We start from the raw sequence: 23,060 nt of genomic DNA on the forward strand, positions 1-23,060 counted from the left end.
CTTGTGATTTACGCTACACTGACCCGTGGCATCTCGAGTCGACCGTCCTGACGCAGAGCAAAGTCTCCTATTAGGTGCAACTCCCTCTTTGCTTCCTAGAATTGTGATACTAGAACTTATGTGCCGGCTCTGTCATGTGGGAGGAAAACAAGCGATACATCATTTCAGGGTATCTTTGCTGAGTTTTATGGCCTAGTGACCTCTGGGGCACAAAAAAGGTCCTGGAGAAGCTGCTGATAGAAGATTCATCCAAAGTTCACATACAGATTTGCCCCCTGAGTTAGACAAGACAGATAAATAGAGTTATAGAAATTGTTAGTACTCAGTGTTCATGTCATTAGAAAATGTTGATAGTTATGAGTGAAAAAAAGGACTTATGGTAGTTTTAAGTTATAGTTATTAAAACAAAGTAATATTTAACTATGTGCTTTTATTCCTCCAACAATAGTTAGAAGGAGAGAATTCTAAAAAAAAAATATATGTTTTATATAATATAGGGTTTATATCTTTTATAATAACTCATGTTATATTATGACTTCCCATAACATGATGTAAAATTCTGAGTTAAAAGAAAAGAAAATATTGTGATCAGTCCGACAAATAGGAAGACGGATCCCCATCAAGCACGGACAGACATGCCGTCTCCCAGCCGTGTCTCATCTATAATAATCGGACACTAGTATGTCCATAAACTACGCCGCACATTATTATTTTTTATTATTATGCTCCCCTCATGCGATACCCTGGAGGTATGCAAATGAAGCAGCTCAAAACAGTGGTCCGCTGTGAAACGTAATACTGTAGGCTCACTTGTCTTGTGGCATGATGGACTGTGACTGGCTCAACTGTCCAGAAAACAGGGCCATTCATTTAGTCAATGACATGCCCCGGGGTTGAAAATGGCTTGAAAATCTGGCTGCTTTTCATACGGTTAAGAAAGGAGACTGAGGCTGAGTGAGAGGCTGTCGCACTGTGCCTGGCTGCAGACGCTCCTCTCATCCACATAAACAGCCTATTGTGACACAGCCACATGATATTGCATTGCCCCCGAGTGCTTATTAGACATGCTGCGTGTATACAGTATGTCCTTGTGACGCGTGAAAGTAAACAAAAGCTTCAGCACGTCAAAACAGGCTGACCTGAAAACTGAAGGAAACAAACAAAAAGGAGTCTCGATTTTCCAGCAGGACAAAAAATGCTTCCCAAAAAAAAAAAAAAAAGTTGTTTTTTGGGGGAAAATATCCACGAGTGCTTTATTTTTTCCTTTATCTGCAAATTATTGGGTCTCTAACCCCAAAAGTGCAGCATGAGACATCAACCGCAGAGGGTTGAAAAGGAGAGTGTGGTGTCGCATTTCTCAGGCGCTCAGCATCTCACAGGCAGACAAAAGCTCCTCGTGCCCTCAGGGCCCGGAGAGTCCAATGATTGTTGTTACAGTTCCCCCGTCTTGTCTCGCCCATTTAAGCAACTGGACCCCAATGGAAAAACTATAAGTGAAACATTTGTAGCATTTTGTCCTGCTTTGACCTCTGACTGCCCCCCCCCCCCCCCCCCCCCCCCTCCTTCCCCCGCCCTCCCCTTGCTTCATATGTAAATACAAGAACTTTCAAAGACCTTTAGAGATTTCTATTGGGTAGTTTTGTATATTTAACTACGACCGACTCCGGTCATATTATATGTCGCAGTGCGGCAGATGTCAGACTTGTCGCTCTAAATAGAGGAGGAACAAAAATGTTGGAAAATTGCATTTGAAAGCCCGTCTGTGAGGAATTGGATTTCAGAGAATAACACATCTGGACTGATGCAGCCAGAGCTGTATGTAATCCAGACTGTGGCACAGATCAACTGAAAAGTGTGTATACTGAGACTATGATCTCAATACAATATTTAGTTCAGATGTTTGTCTCCCAAATCAATGAATGAATTAGGTAGGCACTCTAATAAACCCTTTAAAGTACTCCACAACTACATTTCCCTTTTTGTCACTGTAAGATTGTAGTTGAGCAGAGAAAGTAAGACATGTGGGGTAACACTGCCGGCTCTATTGTAAGCAGTACTGACTGGTGTTTCAAAAGATCATAAGGGTACATGCTCAGACTTGCTTCAATTGAAATGAACAAAGAGCAGTGAAAACAGCAATTAAGTCTACTGCTTGAAATGCACACTGTTCAGTTACTGTTCAGTTATCATTTGACAAAAGAGTTGATGAAGTGAATTTTGCCACGAGTGACTCTACGGCTGAAACAAGCAGCAGCAACAGGACTTTACATTCCAGCACACAAACACAAAAATACACTCACCACAAACAGCCACTGCCGACAGAAGCTCCACACCGCTCGCTGCTCTCCAGCGTGAAGTGAAAAGCTCAAACTTAACTCCGCTCACTGACTGGAGGACAATACATCCTGAAGTCAAGGGGAGGGGTGTCCAGCACGCATAAATCAGAGGCAGTTTGGTGAGTGGGGTGGGGGAGGAAGGGGGGAGGGGGGGGGAGCCGGGTTGCAACCACATATGACGCTGGAGCTGCTGGGTGGGGCGCAGTGCTCTCTCTCCAGCTGCGGCCCACAGGGACTCACTGACTCACATGTTCAAATAAACCACCACCTCTGCTGGGTTAACTGTGTGTGTGTGTGTGTGTGTGTGTGTGTGTGTGTGTGTGTGCCTGCATGTTTATGTCTGCAGAGAAGTTTAGAGTGATGTGTCAGGCCATTATTAATTCATCAAATATCAGATATCACCTTCTGCTGACACGGAGTTTCCCCTCCCACTATAGCAATATAGCAAGTCTGTAAAGCTGCAACCGATTGCTGTTTTCATTCCCCTTCTGCAGCCGTTGGCAACTGTTGGTTGGCAAATTGTTACAAGGGTCACCCTGAGTCAGAGCTGCGATCAAAGAATCTCACACGTCTGTGTTTCAAAGAACTTTTATAAGCCCCAAAATGTTTTAGAACACACGTGTCAAACTGTGGGCCGTGGAGGGCTGAGAGGTTTTCAGTCAAACCTTTTCACACCAGCTGATTTCAGTGGTTAACACACCCTCAGAGGAAGAGCTGATCCAATCTGTGTAGGAGGCTGACTGAAAACCTGCTGCAGGAACAGTGACTCCCATGTTTTAGAGGCTTTTCCGACACTTAACAGAGAAATTTCTGAATAAGCAGGCCTAAACATCAGCATCGTTATCGTGTGACATAAAGGCTTTGACCGCTGAAAGAAATTGAAAGACAAAATCATAACATGCAATAATGACTGCACAATCATATGACACAAATACACCGAGATCTACACCCCGCGGCACGCACACACACCATGAATGCCCTTCATGCCTATGCTTCTGTTACAACGGCTGATTATTCACCAGCAGGTGGCAGCAAATACTAACTCTACGTCTACAACTTTATTAAGCGCTGTTGTACCAGTGACACAAGGCTGAGGGTCAGTAGTGACACTGTGGGAAACAAACACAAGACTACATGCAGATATGTTCAATGAAGAAGAAGAAGGTGTATTGCAATGAATGTGTAACAATTATTTTTTTTTTTTATTAGCTTTTATCACGTCTACATTTCCGCAAAGGTGTCTTTAAGTGTCCTTGCTCTATTAGGAAAGTACTATGCACATGACATTGTTTTGTCTGTGAGATTAAGAGTAGCAATCACTGTATAATCACTGCCTGCCTATAATCTGAATCGTGTGTAGAGTAGATGACCATCGGCTCCGGAGCAGAGAGCAGGAGCCCCAAACACCAGTGACCCATCAGCGGCGGGAGGCTGCAGATTATACTGCGCTACAGATGGATGGTGGAGATGGTGAAGCGATAAGATGTGTACACAATGCCAAAGGGCCTGAGCAGCAAATGCCAGAAAGGGCAGTTTTCCGCCTGGCTACACAACAGCGGGCTGCTCATCACCTCAGCGCACAGAGGGGAGGTGGAGATAGACGCCATTCCTCCCTGTCTGCCAGCTCTCATCGTATCACTGTCAAGTTGTTTGATTTGGCCTGTGCCGAGCCGGAGAGCCTGGGTAATCCTCTGAGCTTCCATCCCTACGGAAATCACTTTACAGGCCTTGTGAACAAAGAAAGAGACTCTCTGAGATGTGTCTGTGATAAGGTGAATACATACGATCGCTTGTCCCAGAATCACCTCATAGGGAAAATCCACTTGGAATTTCAATTTGCATAATAAACAACTTTGTTCTGTGCAACAATGGATTTCTGTTCCTGTTGGGTGACAGCCTTCCATCACAAGTATGTGACCTTATCAGAAACAATGAGTTTGTTCAACAGAAATGCGGAAACCTTGTTGTTGTTGTCTGCTCTTTAAACCAGAATCAGTTGTCATTCTAAAACACAGAAAGATGAAGATTATAAATATGACTTTTAAAACCAGTCTTTAGCTTGAAGAGACTTAAAAATATAAACAATGCAACTGTTTAAAATCCAACTTTCCGAGAGAGAGAGCGAGAGAGCGAGAGAGCGAGAGAGCGAGAGAGAGAGAAAGAGAAAGAGAGAGAAAGAGAGAGAGAGAGCCGAGTTGACATCAGCAGTCCTACGGGCCCCCATGGAGAAAAGCAGGATCAGTGGAAGAGCTTAAGCATGCATGTCAGTGGTAAGTGGATTTTGACAAGTCCCAAATGAGGGTTTGATGAGGAGGGTCACACTCTGACATGCACACCGGCTGCATATTGAATACCTGTCCTGCTGTACAAAACTACTAACGCTCAGCATCTTCTTTCCTGTGTTGACGGCGCCAAAGTATCGGCGCAACCGTGGAGATGATTTCTCACCGCCTGGTACTGAATGGTTGCGTAGAACAGAAATCACATTGTTATGTCTGCGGGGGGTCAGGAATAGTGCAACCGCCGGACCGAATTAGGTTAATTCTTTAAGGATAGACTGTTTCCCAAAAAACAACACTGACAATTGGGGCGGCGACAAATAAAACAAAGCTACTAAATCCCTCTTTGGGAAACGAGCCAGGGATTCAGATTTGAAAAAGGAATGTGACTGAAACTCCACAGATTAGGAGGGTCAAGAGCAAAACCTTTTGTCTCCAGCACTAAATCAAATCAGAATTTCATAGCCGAGATGATAAATGAATGCAACAAACTCTTCAGGGTCTCAGCCATCACGGGACTGAGGCCCAATTCACAACTACAGATAAACACCCAGCGGATTATTCTACATCCCAACTTGTTTTGGATCGTCTCTATTCTTTGGAGGATGTTTAATACAGCAGTGCAGAATCTAATAGTATAATCCCCATTAAATTTCAGATTAAAGGTATTCAGATGTCCTAAAGCCTTGAGGATGCTTAGGTGTGGATCGTGGGGTGGTCCTCAAACTTTTCTTCAGGGGTGCTGAATTCAAACGAGGACTTTCCCTTTAGAATTCCCACCTCCCAAAGCCACATGGATTCCTCAGTGGTGAAAAGCTGCGAGGGTGCTTTTGTGTTTACAGCGAGCCGGCCTGGGGATTGTTCCCATTCCTTGGAGCATGTTTATATCAGAGGGTGCTGAAATCATTTCATCTGTCCCTCACCCCTGTGCGCTGGTGATTGTGCCGTGGCTGCCAGCTCACACACTCCTCACTCCTCACATCAGTGCGGCAGCTCAACGTTCAACGGGACTAAAACAGCCACTGATCCCCCTGTGAGGCATCACTGCAGCCGAGGGCAGCCGTCAATCATGTGGTATAAGATCATGAGGGCCCCAGAATGAGGTCACTACATGGTGTGAACATTGGGGATTGATTCCCCCCCGCCCCAAAAAAACGATTAAGCCCATCCTGAGCGCTCTCTGTTCTGAATGAGAGCCAGCTTCTCCGTCAGGTTTGCCAGTTGGTTCTCGCCTCCGAGAGATCCATTTCTCTGCGATGTGCTGCAAATGTTCATGAGAGACACGAGACCGAGTGTTCGCTGATTGCACTTGCCTCCTTTGACAACCACGAGCTCAGATAGACATCCCAACAGAGCTGACGACTACATCTCCTGTCCAACTCAATTTACGTCTTCCTATACACTCTCAGATATTCCATCTGATCTCCTCCGCCGCTGCTTCAAGGGCATCCACCTTACTGACACTATATCCATTAATGGATGCTAACCGCAGCTAGCCAAGCATGCGCTGACATCATAAGAATTGCATGAGGCTCCATTAAATTAAATTGGAGAACTGCTTCTTAAGTAGTCCAACATCCACAAACATCTAAAGCGTCTCACTTTAACTGCACTTAACTGACACATTTTCTTTGATAAATGGGAGGAGATGATGGATCCTTGACGTGTGTATCATGGCATGTTAAACTGCTAACTGGAGACTCAGACGTTCATGACATATCACATAGATTGAGCTGCTGAGCTTACATTTGTCTTACTTACACTTTGGCGTGTGGGAAAAGATAAGAGGCTGCAAAGTCATTCAGTCCGACACAGTGATTAAATATGCATAATCAGTCACCGTCATTGATCTTTCTCTTAATCGATATCCGGCTCTTTTATGAGGCGGACATCTGGCCAAGTGTTTCCCCATCCTCACAGCCACATTCCTCCATCAATGTTCCTCATTAAAGTTTCATGCGATTCAAATTTACAACTAAATTGCTGTTAAGTGTTCAAACTGTACTTCCTTTTACTCGTGCTCGAGTGTTTCGGGCAACAAAATAAACATTTCATCTTTTCCAAGAATCAGGCTTGTTTAACACATCGGTGCCTTTACTTTAAATTATGTCTGCACAGTCGCATCTATCTGAGATTATTTCTAGCCATTAAGCAGCCAGACGGCCCGTGTGCAAAGACGTGCATCTCCCAGCTAATTGTTCAAACACCGTCAGACCTTCCTGTAACTTTGCTATAATGAATACATCGGAAATTATAACGACAATGTAGACATGTAGTGTTCGGATGTTTACATCGCAGCACAGCGTTCCTGCTCACAACAAAACCAGAGCTCTGAAGCAGCGAAGGAGTACCGGAACTACGTTTAAATTTACATTTCCACTGAGCGGCCGTGCTGTAAAAATACCATACACCGTTTAATAATGCAGAATGCTTAACGTGAATGAATTCAAGCGGAAGAACGGAGATAAAAAATGCAATAATTAGAGTCATGTATTATAAAGCATCTGCTTGCAGAAGGAGCTCGTGGTGTCGCACATTACATGGTGTGGCTCGGTTCAATCAAGTGATACAGTGAAGGGGACTCTGTCTAAGTGAGCCCATAGGAGAAATAGAAACAATTGGAACGCTTCATGTCATATTGCAGGATCAATATGTAATTACAAGAAACATTAAGTTCAACATTCCATCAAGTGGAGCGAGTAGTGATTGCCAGTTCACCTGTGTGTGTCCCAAAGGGTTATTAAGGCTATTAAGGTAAAGATGAAGTTCAAGAACGGCTTGGCTCAACTTTTCCTGCAGTAACAGTTATACACACTTATTCACATCATCTCTATTTAACGTAACTGCTGGGATTTGCTTGTTTATTTCCTTTAGGTCCCACATTTCCTCGACAACCCAGAAGATTTCTACGGCTGAGCAAAGCCCCGTTTGTGTTCCATCTCCTTCTTAAATCATCCGTCACTCCGCCTTTCACTCTTCTCAAACGTAACCCTCCATTCTCTTCTCCTCTTTGTCCCATTTTCCTCTCCATTGCCTGTTGTTATCTCTCTCCCTTTAATGTCTCCACTCCATATTTTGCTCGTACCCGTCACGCCGTCTTGCCTATCACTTCGGACTAAAACTGCTTTATTATGCATGAAACGCTGCATTATACCGGATTGGTCTCATAAATCCCTCATTGTGAGATTGTAAAGGAAAGTCCCAGCATTTGGATATTTAATGTGTGTACTATAAAAAGGCAAATCACACACTGGCAAGCTCTGCGATTTATTGCAAAGCCTTTCTTCTCGACAGGTGAAATTAGGTATATCACAAACACATGAGATGAGACGAAACAAAGGGAAAATGGGAACCGGGATCGTTTCGAAAATGTTGTTGATTGTGACTGTAAGAGGAGGGTTTTGGACAAAACTGTGTGCATGCAGACGAAAGCTAGACAGGATAACTCATCTAATCGAGGACGTTAGCAAGCTGCAGTTTGATCGATGACTGATCAATGAAGGTGTGGAACCTATTTCTGCTTAGATCAGCCCACTCATATTACGGCTGTTTTGGGTCAGAGGATGAAAATTCATTTGCCGTGTCCATCCTGCAGGCCTGCGCTGATAAAACACCTGTCACACAGTTTCCTGTCGTTCCTCACAAAAATGCTTATTCTGCATTTCCTTATCATGACTCACCCACAGAACACCCACATCCTCCTTTTTATGCTTCCTTTGTACAAACAGGTAAAGTTGATATAAAAGCAAAAGTCATCACAAGTACACCAAGACTCTTTATCAGACTCAGACTTCAGTTTAATCTTGGATAAAATATCACTGTTGGTTTCACATTTTAGAGGCTAAATGATTGTAAGTCAATCAGGGAAGGAACTGCAGAACACAACAGCACGAATGCGACACTTTATGAAGAGATACGAGAGCCTAACCATGACACCTTTGTATGTTGTAATGTACAGCAGCGGCTCTGGTGGAAACAAAACCATTTATCTGACCTAATGGACGAAACACTGGGACAATAGCCTGTAAAGTGGAAAAGGAAACACGGCCCATTATAACACCAAACATTCCCTCCAGCTTCTCAAATCAGCTCTTTTCTGTCACGACATTAAACCTCAAACAATGTTCAGAGAAAATATCTCTCTAGATCTACATGTCCAAGAATAAATCACTAGTAATAAATTAGATTACTCGATCTCGAAAGCTGGAACATGCAGTTATGTTGGAAATGTCATACAGAAATTGCTGTAAAGTGTCGCACAAAAGGCCTGGAACATCATAGTGTGTGGTGGTAAATAACATAAAATGCACACTAATGTATTTCCATGGGCCTGCCGACACAACAGCAGAATGTTAAAAGGTCACCCCGACACTCGATTGGCACTGCTGCAGTACTGCTATTTGGAAGAGAGCAAAGTCAATACTGCAATTTGGGCTTTTCATTAACACACGGTTCCGGTGTGAGCACAGTTTGTTTCCTTCTCTTCCACCCGGCAATCCATGCATTTGATTTCATTGTAGCAGCTGAGGCCATGAGGACAGGATGGTTAATCACTGACTTGAGCCAGAGCGGTGAGAGAGAAGCCAAAAAACGCCTGCCAAAAACAACTCTGCCCGTCCAGCTACTTGTTTAGTATCCACACTACTGACCGTGGCTTTTTTTTTTTTTTTAAATTACAGTGTTAATGTGCCGCAGTGAAAAACAAGAGCATGCACAGCCAAGTTGTTTGCCTTTCCCCTAGCTTTCGATTTCAACACAGGGCGCTTGACGTTGGTTGAGTTTGAGGCAACTGAAAAGATATTTACCTGAAGCGCAGTGTTTGTGAATCCCAGTGTGCACAAGTTTGCATTGTAGCTGGAAAACATCAAAAGACAGAGGACTCAGAAGTCAAACAGGTACATCTATCAAGAAACAAGACACTGAATGTATCGCAGCTTTCAGTGCAGCTCGCCACAGAAGCCAAAGGAGCAGAAAATAGCTTTGCATTTCACAGGACGACCTGTGCCCAGAGCATCGTTAGCTCAGGCTCACACACTGAAGGGTGAGGACCACAGCTGCTATTCAGATGTTCACATCAACATCAAAGCTATTGGTGACTGTCACGTCCGGGAGTCACAGACACTGAGACACTGCGGTAGATTAGGTTATTTATGATGGAAACGTCACATCGTTACACAAGAATGATGGTTTGGGGGTTTTCCTACACCGATGCACAAAAAGTGGACCAAATCTCAGGGGTATGCAATCTAAATGGGAACAGCGACAACAGCCCCAAAACTGTCCTGTGGGGAATTTGGGTAAAGGGGGCAAAATTAGGATCTGGAAATCAGCTGTGATGTTTTTATTATTTCTGCTTAGGTGGGCTGACAGAGTGCTTCAAATAAACGGCTGCTTTGGCTGAAAATAACAAAGCATTCCAAATTGTGTGTTTCAAATTGTATCCCTCTCCTTTTGAACGTTCAGATTTGGGAAATTTTCCGCTTTTCTGCCGTGGCTTTGTATCGATGAACAAGCTTTGCATTTGCACTGGATACAGGGGATACGAAAGAAACTTGTTGTTATGCTTGACAGATAAATAATTGACTGAAATGCAAGGTAGTTCCTGAGGGAGGAACAAATAAAGTCCCTGAAGGCAGCTGCAACTGGACGCCTGAGCACAATGACTGAAATCTTCCGAGTGCAATCACATGGAAAGACGAGAAGAGACAGCTGCAGCATTGAAACGGACAAGCTGGAGAAGACGAGTGGAGTCAAAGAGCTCCTTCAGGTCACTTATATGCTTGGTGCCGCATAAAAGATTGAGGAAAGTTAGTCTATCACGTATATATAGTGAGCAGCATAGCTTTGACAGAGTACCTGCACATAGTATATAATGGACACAGTGAATAACGTCAATCACTGTCATCAGAACAAAGTCATGTGTCATTGATGCTCCAGTAGTGTTAAGCGCACCGTGATGGATTTCTCAGGATATCGCCACATGTCACAGCCACTTCACACAACGAGCAGCAGACTGTGATGACGTACTGACAGAGAGATCGTATCGTCCCTGTGAACATTATCTATTTTATTCTGATGGATTTCCATTGGGAACAAATGGATATCAGACAAGTCAAACTGCAGGAACATCTGTTGTGTTCAATCCAAAAAGCCATTTATGCATGAAGTTCATGACAAAAATAGCAGGAATAGAATATGTATTTACAACTCATATGATGAGTCATTCAGTCCGCCTGCATCAAACCTTAATTTAGACATCATCAAATGGTGTGTTCAAAGCTGGAGGCACACATCCTCTGTAAAAAGGTAAATAAATCATTCAGTAGGTTAATTTGGGAAAAAAGACTCATTTACTGTGAGTAAGCGATGAAGGCAGTAGGTCAAAGAGAAAACAAGTTCTTCAGCATCACCATTGACGAATGCAAGGAAGACTCTGGTGGGTCGATGACATGATAGAATCTACAGTGTGTCAGATATACTAATGGAATAAAGGTGGCAGTATCAATGTGCTTCTCCAAAGCAATACCTTAAAAAACACTGACCAACTGGGAACATACAGGTGTAATAGACAAAAACGTAACTAACTAAACAGAAAACAACTCCAAAGAGAAAATTCATTAAAGCACAAAGAAAGATTTTCTCCCACAATTCAGGGCCACAAACTACAAAACGCCAAGGCATGAACAGTCCATCTTCTACGCTCATGTCATCCGTGTAAAAATGTCGTGCACTTTAAATCAATTTTTCTGCATAAATGACTTTAGACAGGAACTTAGAAAAGCTGCAAGCTAAATGTCGGGGGGTCAGAACTCTTCCTCTTTTCCTCCTCGCAGATGCTTTGAATTTGCTGATTGGTTGAGCCTACATTAGACTAATTTAATTAAGGAAGACTATAAAAAGAGAGTACAATTTGAAAATGAAAAGGTTTTAATGGGAAACTATGATTTCATCACAAACTAACTAAAGAAAATATTGACATTCCAGCTAAAAAAACCCAGAGGATTCACTGTCATCTGAGTAATATGTTGAGACATTCAAACATTAACATTTAACACGAAAGTGAGTCGGGGTGTTAATATTCAACACAGAGTTTGAACCACAAATGGAGCCTGGCTGTAATGCCGGCACACGGGGCACAAACAAGATGGCGTCCAGGAATCACATCATTCTCATGTCGTGCAATGGATTTGAAGAATTACTTTCAAACTGACTGACATTAGACCCAAACGTACAATTTGAGCCAGAAATGCTTGTTGTTTCTGACAGTTCCGGCAAAATAAAATAAAATGTTTCACAACTAAAACTAGGATAAACGCATAGATGAACAAATACAATATATAAAACATGAGCTGTATTCATGAAGCTCTAAAGTAATGAACAAGTGTAACTACTAAGTACTCGTGATTTTGGGCTGAACGGACTGTGTTGAACAGTAGTAAGTAGCCACACGGTGGTACTTTCTACTACAAATAGCTGTACAATTGTTCAAATTTAAGAGATGTCCTAGATTTCCTGCTCATAGATGGAAAACAGTGAGAGGAAGCCCAAGGTCAGTCTCACACTGGCTGTGCATGTGTCACTGAAGCAATGTGGACTGGAGCGATTTTCAGTTCAGCACCCATGTTAACAAACTACAGGCTTCACACTGCATGCTGGAGTCGTCCTGCTGAAGCGTCCTAAAAATATCCCACAAGTGTAGTGGGTGCTCCGTTAACGCACTGTTGCTGTAATGATAACGTTTGTAAAGAACACACTGTCTCGATGAGCGTGTTTTTCAAGACGTTTACTATACTACGCTTGCTGTAGGCTACGAAACACGGTCTAAGTAAACGGAAGCGATAGGATTTGCAAGAAGTGCACGCAGGATCCCAACGCTCGCTGCGTTCGGCTCACTACGCGCGCTGTGGAAAGTAAAGCCAGCAACAACAAAATAAATATTGAATGGATATTTAAAGAGTATTTACAGTACAGGGGAGCTTTTACGCAGGGGTCATGTTCCAGTAGTCACGCAGCAGTGCCGCTTCAATACAGTGTGAAGTGAGCATAATCTCCTTGCAAGGGAAGTAAATAACAATGGTGACTGGAAATTTTTCGCGTTTGTTGCTCCTTAAACTGTTGTACTTGTAGATTTCCTGCTTCTGGTGAATACACGTGAAAACAAATACAACAGGATGTAAAGGTCCATGTCCAAATCCATTAATGCTAACCAGAATTAGAGGACGAAGTGAAGAATTAGTGCCATTTAATATCTTCCAACACGATGCTCTCTGAAGTAGCGGCTACGCTAGGTTACCTGCCCATACGACAGGTTCTGCCACTTCTGAGGGATTAAAAATGAATACAATGTGTGTAAGATTGTTATTTACAGAGCAAAAGACAGCCAGAACCCTACTCAGACATCATTTGCGAATGTTGTTGTCTGATCTACCAGTGAAAATGACATTTGAATGCCATCCACAACATTTTCACCGGACTTAGCATTTAACATTAACAAAAACAGGGGTTGTGACAGGTGAATGGCATTTCAGAAAGTTTCTTCAGGATGTAAACTGTCTCCTTGGATAATAGTCAAGATCTGATTAGACAGCAAAACAAACATCGGGGCCCTGGTGAGTCAAATCCCTTCATCTCCAAATGTTTATTTTAAGTGAACGGCTGGCTGGGGGCACCAACACTCTCAAGTGAATCACCCCCAACAGACAGGAGGACAGGGATTCTGGTGCTGGTGCCTTGCTGGCCTCATTGTGCCATATGAATTTTTTTTTAGCTTGTCTGCACTAATCCCAGTAAAAGCCAAGGGTACGCCAGCATATATGCCATTTTCTGAAAACTGCCAGTGCAAAGGTGGAGCCCGGGCATCAGTATCTGCAGCAGCTGTCATATCTGGCTGGATAAGTGTGGGAGCCTGCAGCCAGTTAAAGCACGACAGGACAGGGTTAGTCATGGATGCAATAGCTAATGGGCCTCCTGTCAGTCTGCTGGCTCCGGCTCGGTAAGGTACTCAACCAACACTCACCCACTCATCCCCCAGGGTGTCACTGAGCTAATGACTACTCAAAATGCTCTGCTCAAACAGCAGCAGAGTTACTCACCTCTGAATTTCCAGCAAATAATCAGTTATCTCCAATGAGAGCTCCTATTTGGCAACATACAGTCAAACATTACTGACACCAATAGCTGTATGAAGCGGATTATTCTTTTGTTTATTGAAATCCTCTGTACCTTTGCATAACTAAGAGGTTAGAGTGGATTGAAGCTTGGAAGTTTCATTATAATTCATTATATTCAGATGATGCATTCAGTGTACAGGGTTTCCATACTGTCAGATGCAGTACTTGTAGTCCATGTAATGTCAGATGCTTCTCACAGTTTAACATTAACCTTCATGAATTTGGTTTTGTGCCGTTTATGTTGTAATATGTTGAGACAGTTGCAGTTTAGCATTACAGTATATGCGGTACTGTAACATATCTTCTTAGTTCCAACCAACTCTCAACTGAATGTCTTGATGTAGAGGAGTCTCAAATGACATTACTTAGGCAAGAGTCATTTTAAAATCCACAAGACTAAAGCATTAATATGGAGCCTAACCCAAAGCAGAAGAAAATAAATACTTCTACTTTATCAGACCATGATGACATACATTTGCATTGCGTTGCAGTGATCTGTAATTTGGTTATTTCATGACACTGCAATGTCATGACTATGCTACTTAAGCTCTATGCATGAAACCATTAATGAAGCCAGAGACTGTACATGGGCCGCACTGCAACGCAATGTCCCTGGGTGGTTTCATCAAGGTCAATCCTTTCCATCACAACACAGTCTACACACCATCTATCCCCCCCTCTCATCTGTGACTTCCATGTTGGTTCCTTTAATATAACTTCAAAAAAGAAAATGTGATTTTTGGGGGGACCTTAAGAAAACTTACATTTGTTTTCAGAAGATTATTTTCTCTATAATTTTCTCTATTTTTAGCTATGAAGACAAAACGTTCCCAAAGGCATCCCAGAAAAGCCGGATCGATATCTTATAATATATTGTTAGATTTTATAAATATTTACTATATTGATCAGCGCCTCACATTTCTGTTCAGTCAAAGCCTCACACAGGCTGAAATAGTTGTATACCTTGCTACAGAAAATACATACATTAGTGTAAAGGACAATTTTGACATCTCCAGAAAATGATTTTGTTATCGTGAGAAAACAACTTTCATTTCCAAAACATCAAGAAAATTATCTCTGGAAAACAATAAAAATAATAACAATAGCATGTAGTCTTCATGTCAACTCAACTCCACATTCTTTTATCCTTAGCCTACAGTTCTTATCTTTATATTCTATATGATCTATGTGTTTAAATACCATACTTAAGTTTCCTGGGCTGCAGGTCAGAAGCACTTTGAAATGCCCCTTGTTTTTAAAATTATACGGTCAATGAGAACAAAGCCATATAAATGTAAATGTGGGTAAACACCTGGGAACAAGGCTTAGGCCAAGCCAATTACATCATGAATAATTAAAATAGCTGTTCATCCAATTAAAACGGTTGTATTTCAATAAATAACCAATTAAGTCAGAAGACATTACACACACAACAAATACAGAACACTTAAAATCAATGAGGCGTGGCAGTTGCATGCTTATCTACAAATAACAAATAACAAAAGCAGATGGGATAGATTAACCTGAAGCTGATTGAAAGAACCTAAACTAATTGACCCATTGCACATTGGCGGAACTCTTATTGTGTCTTTAAACTCGGAACATGTCACGGATAAGCTTGTGCAGTTCAGTTCAAGTCATTGATGAGTTCTTTTAAGCTCGCCCATGCCCAATACACAGTGCAGTGTATTCCAGCTCAGTTTACTCAGAATAATACCCTTACTTACCACAGATCCAATCGCCGAACCTCAAACGGTACAAACATTTTTTGGTGGAATTAGATGAAATTGTCCTCATTACTACCTCACCTGTCAATCACGCCTTGTCCTGCTGTGGGACGAGTTGTAGCGGAATGGGATGCACCGGGTAGCAACAGGAGTGATTCCCCCCCCCCAGCGTTACACCCACTCCAAAACCTTACACACTAACGCTTTAACTGTTTCCTGAAACCGATATAGCTTTCCTTCCCTGGTGAATTACATTTTTAGAGTTATATCTTGGAATCATCAACTGAGGTAATAAAATGTAGCTACACCCTTCTGAGGCTCATCAAATTCCTCTGGTAGCAAACACATTCTGTGTGTTCAAAGGAAGAGCCCATGTATTCATAAACTGTCTGATAACACAACATTGGCAGTGCGGAATAGAGATTTACATAAGCCAGTGTGTTTGGCTCACTTGTCGACAGAGCAGCTAGGGTCAGCTCCAACATAATGCACAAGATTTAACATTTCACTAAGCCACTTGGCATAAACGTCAGAGAATGTTTATAATGTTCACAGCCTGTCTGGCCTTTTGTTCAGCTGCACGGCTGACTGCGAAGACCCATATACATAAAAACTGTGGATCTGGAAAACAACAAATGACTGGGGAGGAACCAAAAGCAGAATTTAGGAGATGCAGATAAATACAGTAGCAGTGAGACACATATTCATGCATCATGTATTTTAGTGTTTTAATTGCGGTTAAAGATTTTAGAAGGAGTGACTAACATGTACAACCAGAAGCAAGCACACATGCACACAACACTGTCTTACTGTAAGATTAACAACAAAGCAATGAGATCCAGCCGCAACTTTCTCACTACGACTCACTCATAAAGACTCTACAGTAAAAATACGAAACATACGAGTGTGAGCAAGAGAAAACAAGTCCATGAAACCCTCATGACAACTCAATCAAACAGAAGTGCCACAGAGCAGAGAAGTTACTACAACAGATCTTGCTGCTTTTCAGCAAATACCGGAAGGAATCTGACCAAAACCATCCAGCAGAAACAGCTGAAGTGTCTTGTCATAAGAAACCTCTGCGGTGAAAATCAATATAACACAAAAGGCTTTGCTTTTATGTGGATGTACACCGGCTCACAGCGTGTAACAATTTTGTTTGCCCCAAATCTTTCAGACACCCATCGTAATGGTTCCAGGAGCTTACTTTCTCACTTCTCATGCGCCCCAGTGTTCAGCTTAAGGACAACCTAGCGCTTCATAGTACGCAACCACAAATGATTATACCCAGTATCTCCAATCATTGCCATGTACGTTCCCAGGAGGTCTGCCCTGCTCCTCAGACGCCCCTTTTAGAGGAACCGGCTGTTGCGATGCCACTCTGCGTCAAGAGCAACATTGCTATACATTATTCAAACGGATGCCATCTGTATTCAGATCTGATGTAAAATATATGCAACCTGGAATCACAGCAATGTGATGAGGCTGATGAGAAACAAAGAAACAAAGCGGTCTGATTTCAAGATGGGAGAACAACAAAAATTAATCAACTGTTTAACCCCTTTTGTTCTCATTTTACCAAAATAAAATTTCAAATTGAGTGAAAACACTTAATGAAGTGCCTCTTATTGTTTTTTTTCCATTTAATAAAAATAATATATTTTTGATGAGGTGTAGCACAAGTGAACACATAGCACACGACTGTTCTGAATTTCAATCATGTGTGGCATACTGTGTTCATGATTTTTTTAAATGACAGATGAGTTTTGCCTCATTGTGCCATTGTGTCATCTCAACTTGGCTAAAGCAAAGTATAACGACAAATACATCAAATGACAAACTTGGCAATAGAAATAAAACAAAATATGGTCTCCTGATCCTGGCAGCAGCTCACATTTCCTCTCTTTACTTTGTCGAGTTAAGTTTTCTTGTCCATGTCCGTACAGCAGTGTGGGTTGAGCTTGACTGGTTGAAAGAGCCATAGTAAAAACCTGGTGTAGATTAGATTGGTGTAGTGAAGTCTAAATAACTAACTCAGATATAGGATATATATGATATACCCATTCCATTCCAACATGCTTTTGCATGAGGAATAAAAGTGACACGTCGTTCATACAAGCTTATCATAATTCACTGAGAGGCTAATGAGTGAAACTGGGGGGAAAACCAACAGAAACGCACCATGAATGCTCCATTTCACTTGGATTTCTTGGAAATGTATCTTATGTATGCTGGCAGGGCGACATTAGGCACATTAAATATTCACAGCAAAAGAAATGCTGGATATCAGTGAAGTTAAAGAAGGCATCATCTCGATTTCATATGGCAGTAAATAAAATAAAAACACGCCATAATTTATACATATGGATCACCAGGGAAGCATCTACAATTACAATTGTTTTGGTGGCATCTATGCAATAGTGTCAGCGGGCTTGCCATATGAAATTCATAAGGCAGGAGGAGAGGGAGAGGAGAGGAAAGTGGGTCATAATGTGAAGATACTGTATTGCATGCACTGTAGGAGTGTGACCCCTTAGTCTGCCTTGAGGGCTAACTACAACGCTGCTACACTGTGAAAGCTCACTTGCATGAGCAGACCTTTCACTGATCAAACCAATACTACACAGCTGGATGGAGGCGAAGCCATGACCTATGATCTACTCCCAGTGGAAAGAAGCAGCGACATACTCAGTGGGGAAGCTGTTACAGGGGGCTACCGGTCACTGGAGAAAGAGGCAAACTCCAAGTGATGTCCTCACAAAGTATATAAAGTGTCATTTACACAGTAGGATCACTACTGGAAAGAACACCGCATGGAGTATGTAGTAGTATATTGTATGTCAGTGTTCCTAATATTCTCTCTCGAAAACACACTTTTTCATATAATGCAGTCCAGAACAACAGTAAAAAAATAAACCTACAAAATGACGATAACAAATCATTTAAACTTTCCAAGAATAGGATTTATTGTAGGGCTGGACCAGTGCACATCATAAAACCTCCAATTAGAGTAATTATGGAGGGGAAATAAAATGACGTGATACCAAGCAAGCTATCTGAAACAAGAACAAAACCCCACCATTTAAGAATACATGCACAATACAGACAGGGGCAATGTGAATGCAAAAGGTTACGAGTGCATAAAGTCCTGTCCCCAACTGTGTGCTGAGCTTAACTCTTGAATCAACAGGATTAAGGGCCATGTACATAAAAGAACAAATCACTTTCAGCTTGTAATATCTAATATGTTCACTTGTTTCGTTAGGTTTCTTTTGTTTTCATGTATTAAACACTGGATGGCATGTAGCACCTAGCGCGAGAAAAGCACATGCAGACAAGGGAAAAAAGATTAACCCTGACTTTGACCTGGATAAATGTCATATCATGCACACATGGCACGAGCTAGAACGGCGGCGTTAGTCTAATCCTTTGGCTCTGCAGGCCAAGTCATTAAAATGGGCCAACACTCTGGTGTCTCAGTGTCAGACAGATGGATTGGAAGGCTGTGATTTACTGCAAGTCAAAGTCAAAAGTCAAAAGACTAATGCATTCCATTGGCTATTATTCCATCGTATCCAAAAAACACCAGAAACAGAAGCAACACACGGGAAACAGATGGAGAAAAAAAAGGGATGTGTTCTGCTTTGTATTTTCACAAAGCAAAGATACACCGTTTGCCCAGTGGACCAGAGCTTTGACAGTTATATTTTCAACTCTCAAACCAAGGCTGAAGTGATTGGTACCCAACTGTTGGTGCAAGACTTGTGTTAGACCCCGGGGGGGCCCATAACTGACTGATGCGCAAATTTGAGACAGAAGTATTTTGGCAGTTATGTGATGTTAAGTGCTCTGCTGACCTACAAAGGGACGCTGACTGCTCAAATATTTGCAGAAGATTTAGAAACATGTGCACTGTGTAGTTATTCCATTTTTTCTATCCTTTTGCATTATGGATGTGCTTTGGCCAGTTACTGTTCTGCTTCTTCTGTGCCAAATATGGAATGTTTGAGTAAAAATAGAAATTGAAAATCAGATTAAGATCCATTATCTTCCTTTTCAAATGTTTATCATTGTCAGTTACAAACATCTCACAGCGTGCTGATCAGATTTTAGTGAGTGCTGCGTCTTCCCATTGCCTTTTGTGACATATGATGCTTCATATACTGACTCAGAATGATTTGCTTGTGTAATTATTGTGCCATGTGTGCACTTACCACAAATGCACAGCGACTGAGTGAGCATTGCAAACACCTCCAAGCATAAACAAGCTATAGAGATGCTATACCAATATGACCTACATTTCAACAAATACACGACCAGTAAACTATTACGATGTTTTTTATCATTTTATCATTTTAAAAACATAGTTTGTATATACAAGCCACTAAACAACTATGATGAGTTGTTCGTCCTCATTATCCAGACCCCTGTACGAGGCAAAATATATTAATTTTGCAATAGAGCTAAGATGCGACTACTCAGAGACGCTGCTACTACATGACTGAGTTTATTTGTCAGATTTCTAAGCAGAATCAAAGATGTCTTTTGCATCATAATGCATATTTGTAGACAGAGGCCAAAGAACATTTTGTATTCCACAGCAGCCAGGTCATGCATACATCTCACCTGCACCAAATGTGATCAAATCAAAGCTCTACCACGTACAGCCCATGTAAAATGCAATGTATGTAAAATGCTAAATGGGAAATATGCATCACTTTTATAAATAACAAACATGTCTTCTATCCTGAGGATGACCTGTTTTGCTAACAACAACAACAACAACAACAACAACAGGGTTTCCTTTGCTCCGCTGACTAAAAAACACCTCCTCCTGCTGTTGCTGCTGAAATGGACCATCTTCCGCATGCAGTAAAAATAGCTCAGCAGAGAGCCTTGGATACATGCTAGTAATGGAACGTGAGGAAGGTCACTGTAGTGCAGCTCAAAGTGGCGACTGTGGTGATGCAATCCTCAGAGAGCGAGGGCAGGGGGGGCCGAGGGGACATGCGTGAAACATCGTCACAAATACACAAAGTGCATGCACACGTAATGCCAATATAGGGGACTCTTTGCTTTGTTCTCTCAGGTGTTCTTGGTCAGATTTAGTTATGGATGCTGTTCACAACATCCTACAAATTGACATTAACATTGTAAAAACCACAAGGTAAAGAATAAACTATGCATCATTCCTAATATTTTACCATTTGAATGTTTAATAAGGAGTGTTTCTCCCTAGTTTTTATTCTTGGTAGCATAAAAACATCACTGAAGCATCCTGATATGATATTAAAGCAGAAACTTTTTATGTCAGTGTCATCCAGCCTACATACTTGGGGAATCTTGAACTACTGACCGCACATATGCATATGCGGTTGTGTTTCCCAAAATACATTTATATATATATATATATATATATATATATAAATGGTATATATATATATATATATATACACGATATATATATATATACGAGCATTTAGCAGACGCTTTTATCCAAAGCGACTTACATTACCACCCAGTAAGTTACAGAGGGGGGAGCAATTGAGGGTTCATTGCCTTGCTCAGGGGCACCTCGGCAAGGACTCGAACCAGCAACCCTCCGGTTTCCAAGCGGAAGCCCTACCACTGAGCCACTGCCTCCCAGCTCCCAGCTGGAGGAAACCTCCCACATTACTCCTAAATGCCACATTACTCCTAAATGCCACATAACGGCAGTCCAAATACATCCTGCTGGGCTGAGTATTTGCTCTGAAGCTGAAGTGTCTTGACCTCTCCCTCTCAATTCAGCAGTCAATTGTGTGAATGTCTGCCACTCAGCAAAAAGAGACCTTTTATGTTCCACGTTGATTAAACTTCGGTGAGCGGCACTTGGGTCCAAAGACCTGTTTAGCGTTGTTATACAACAGCTGAACGAACACAGAGGGACAGGGGAATATTTCAATAGGCCTTTTTGAATAGAATATCCACATAAACCTGTTAGAATTCAAAGAAAACATAAAGTTAGCCGAGATACTGCACAGTTCAAAGTGAGCGTATAAATGTTCATGCTGTGTTTGACGCCCTTCAGCCTGTTGTTCCTACAGAACCTCTCCAGATGCTCTTCTGAATTAGCTTATTTCAAAGCAACACTATGGAAACATTGTTGGAAATCAATATTAACCCCTACAGCTTTTATTGCAGGAATGTGGAAACAATCGTCTCCTGGCTATGTTTTTTCTTCAGCCCCCAGTCCACTGACCCTGGACCATTCTAATCTTAAATGCGCAAATATAGGTCAGTGATTATGCCCTGCTTAACACAGGGTTTACATTCTGCATGGCACGAGAATCACTGTAGCAATAAATATTTCCTGCGTTTAACACCATGTGCACCCGTATCTCTCAGCGGTGATGTAATGTCGAGCGGACTAATACATGCTGCTACAACGACAGCTGTCCTTGTATAATCATGTTATCACGTGTGCAGCATCTCGTCTACAGCACAGAAACGAGACTTCCTCAGTGAGAGTCTCATTGACAGAACTTCACTGCATTACAAACTGTGAGCGACAAGCTTGTTCATGGCACGCTAAGCTTTTGAGTGCTCTGTGCAATATTCTTCAACTCTCCCCCCCCCCCTCTGTACCATCCGTGCAATAATCCAGCAATATATACATGTAATGGCCCTTTGGTTTGACATACGCCATACTGACATAACATTACATTACAGTACATTGTACATACGTAGGCCTACAATACAGGCATGCACGTCATGCTAGAAGTGGGACAGTGGGTCTCGGGTAATAGATAATGATTATGGAATTGTACATTTCCATATAACCAAATCTATATAATGTTATTATATGCCCTCAGCCTATATGATAAATTCTGGAACACAATTGTATTAGGAAGCAACGGTGTTCCCATTAGACCATAAACCAATACAGCATGAGGTCTGTGTCAGGACAAGATCTAAGAATCTAGTGTTTGTGGTGCACTGAAAATGTACCACTACCAACCGGAAGGCACTCAGAGAGCCCATACCTCCACCAAGGCCAAATTGTCCTTTTTTACTTTTACATAAGTACATGAAAATGCTGCATTACATAACACAGAGACTAAGGCGTTACCATGATGTTTGAAGGCAGTGCAAATAAAGTATTGGGGTACAAAAACTGATTTGAGACCACTGTCAACCATCAAATTACTGAATCACTTCCCTCATTCAATCACATCCTTCCTGCTCCATAAAATGTTTTGCTGGTCTTCAAATGTAAAGGGGGTGCTGGTGTTTAAAACCAACTTTGTCCAATGAAAACATTTCTATTCAGTTCCCCATTTCATGGTAACAAAGGCTGAGACAGCTGTCAGCCGCTGCAGATGCTGTGTATTTGCCAGACCCCATTCAGCCTGGCTTTTCTTGTGTCAAAAGGGGGCCTTTAGGTTTTGCTTGTCCTCAAAGCCTCTGGCAGAGCAACACAAGAAAATCCTCTGAGTAACTAAGATTTGTCTCCAATTCTAAGGATGTTTTTCAGGCGAGGAACTGCATTGAGGCCTTCTGGAGAGT

The 23,060-nt window shown here is 41.9% G+C and overlaps 1 protein-coding gene across 1 annotated transcript in view; it reads right to left on the reverse strand.

Moving 5' to 3' along the window:
• Nucleotides 1–23,060, reverse strand: part of sash1b (SAM and SH3 domain containing 1b) — a 42,197-nt gene that overhangs the window by 13,700 nt on the left and 5,437 nt on the right. The window lies entirely within an intron of this gene.

Source organism: Genypterus blacodes, unplaced genomic scaffold (genome assembly GCF_046128005.1).
Source record: "Genypterus blacodes isolate CSIRO-AG114 ecotype Tasmania unplaced genomic scaffold, CSIRO-AGI_Gbla_v1 ptg000073l_1, whole genome shotgun sequence".
In the NCBI taxonomy this organism is placed as follows: Eukaryota; Metazoa; Chordata; class Actinopteri; order Ophidiiformes; family Ophidiidae; genus Genypterus; species Genypterus blacodes.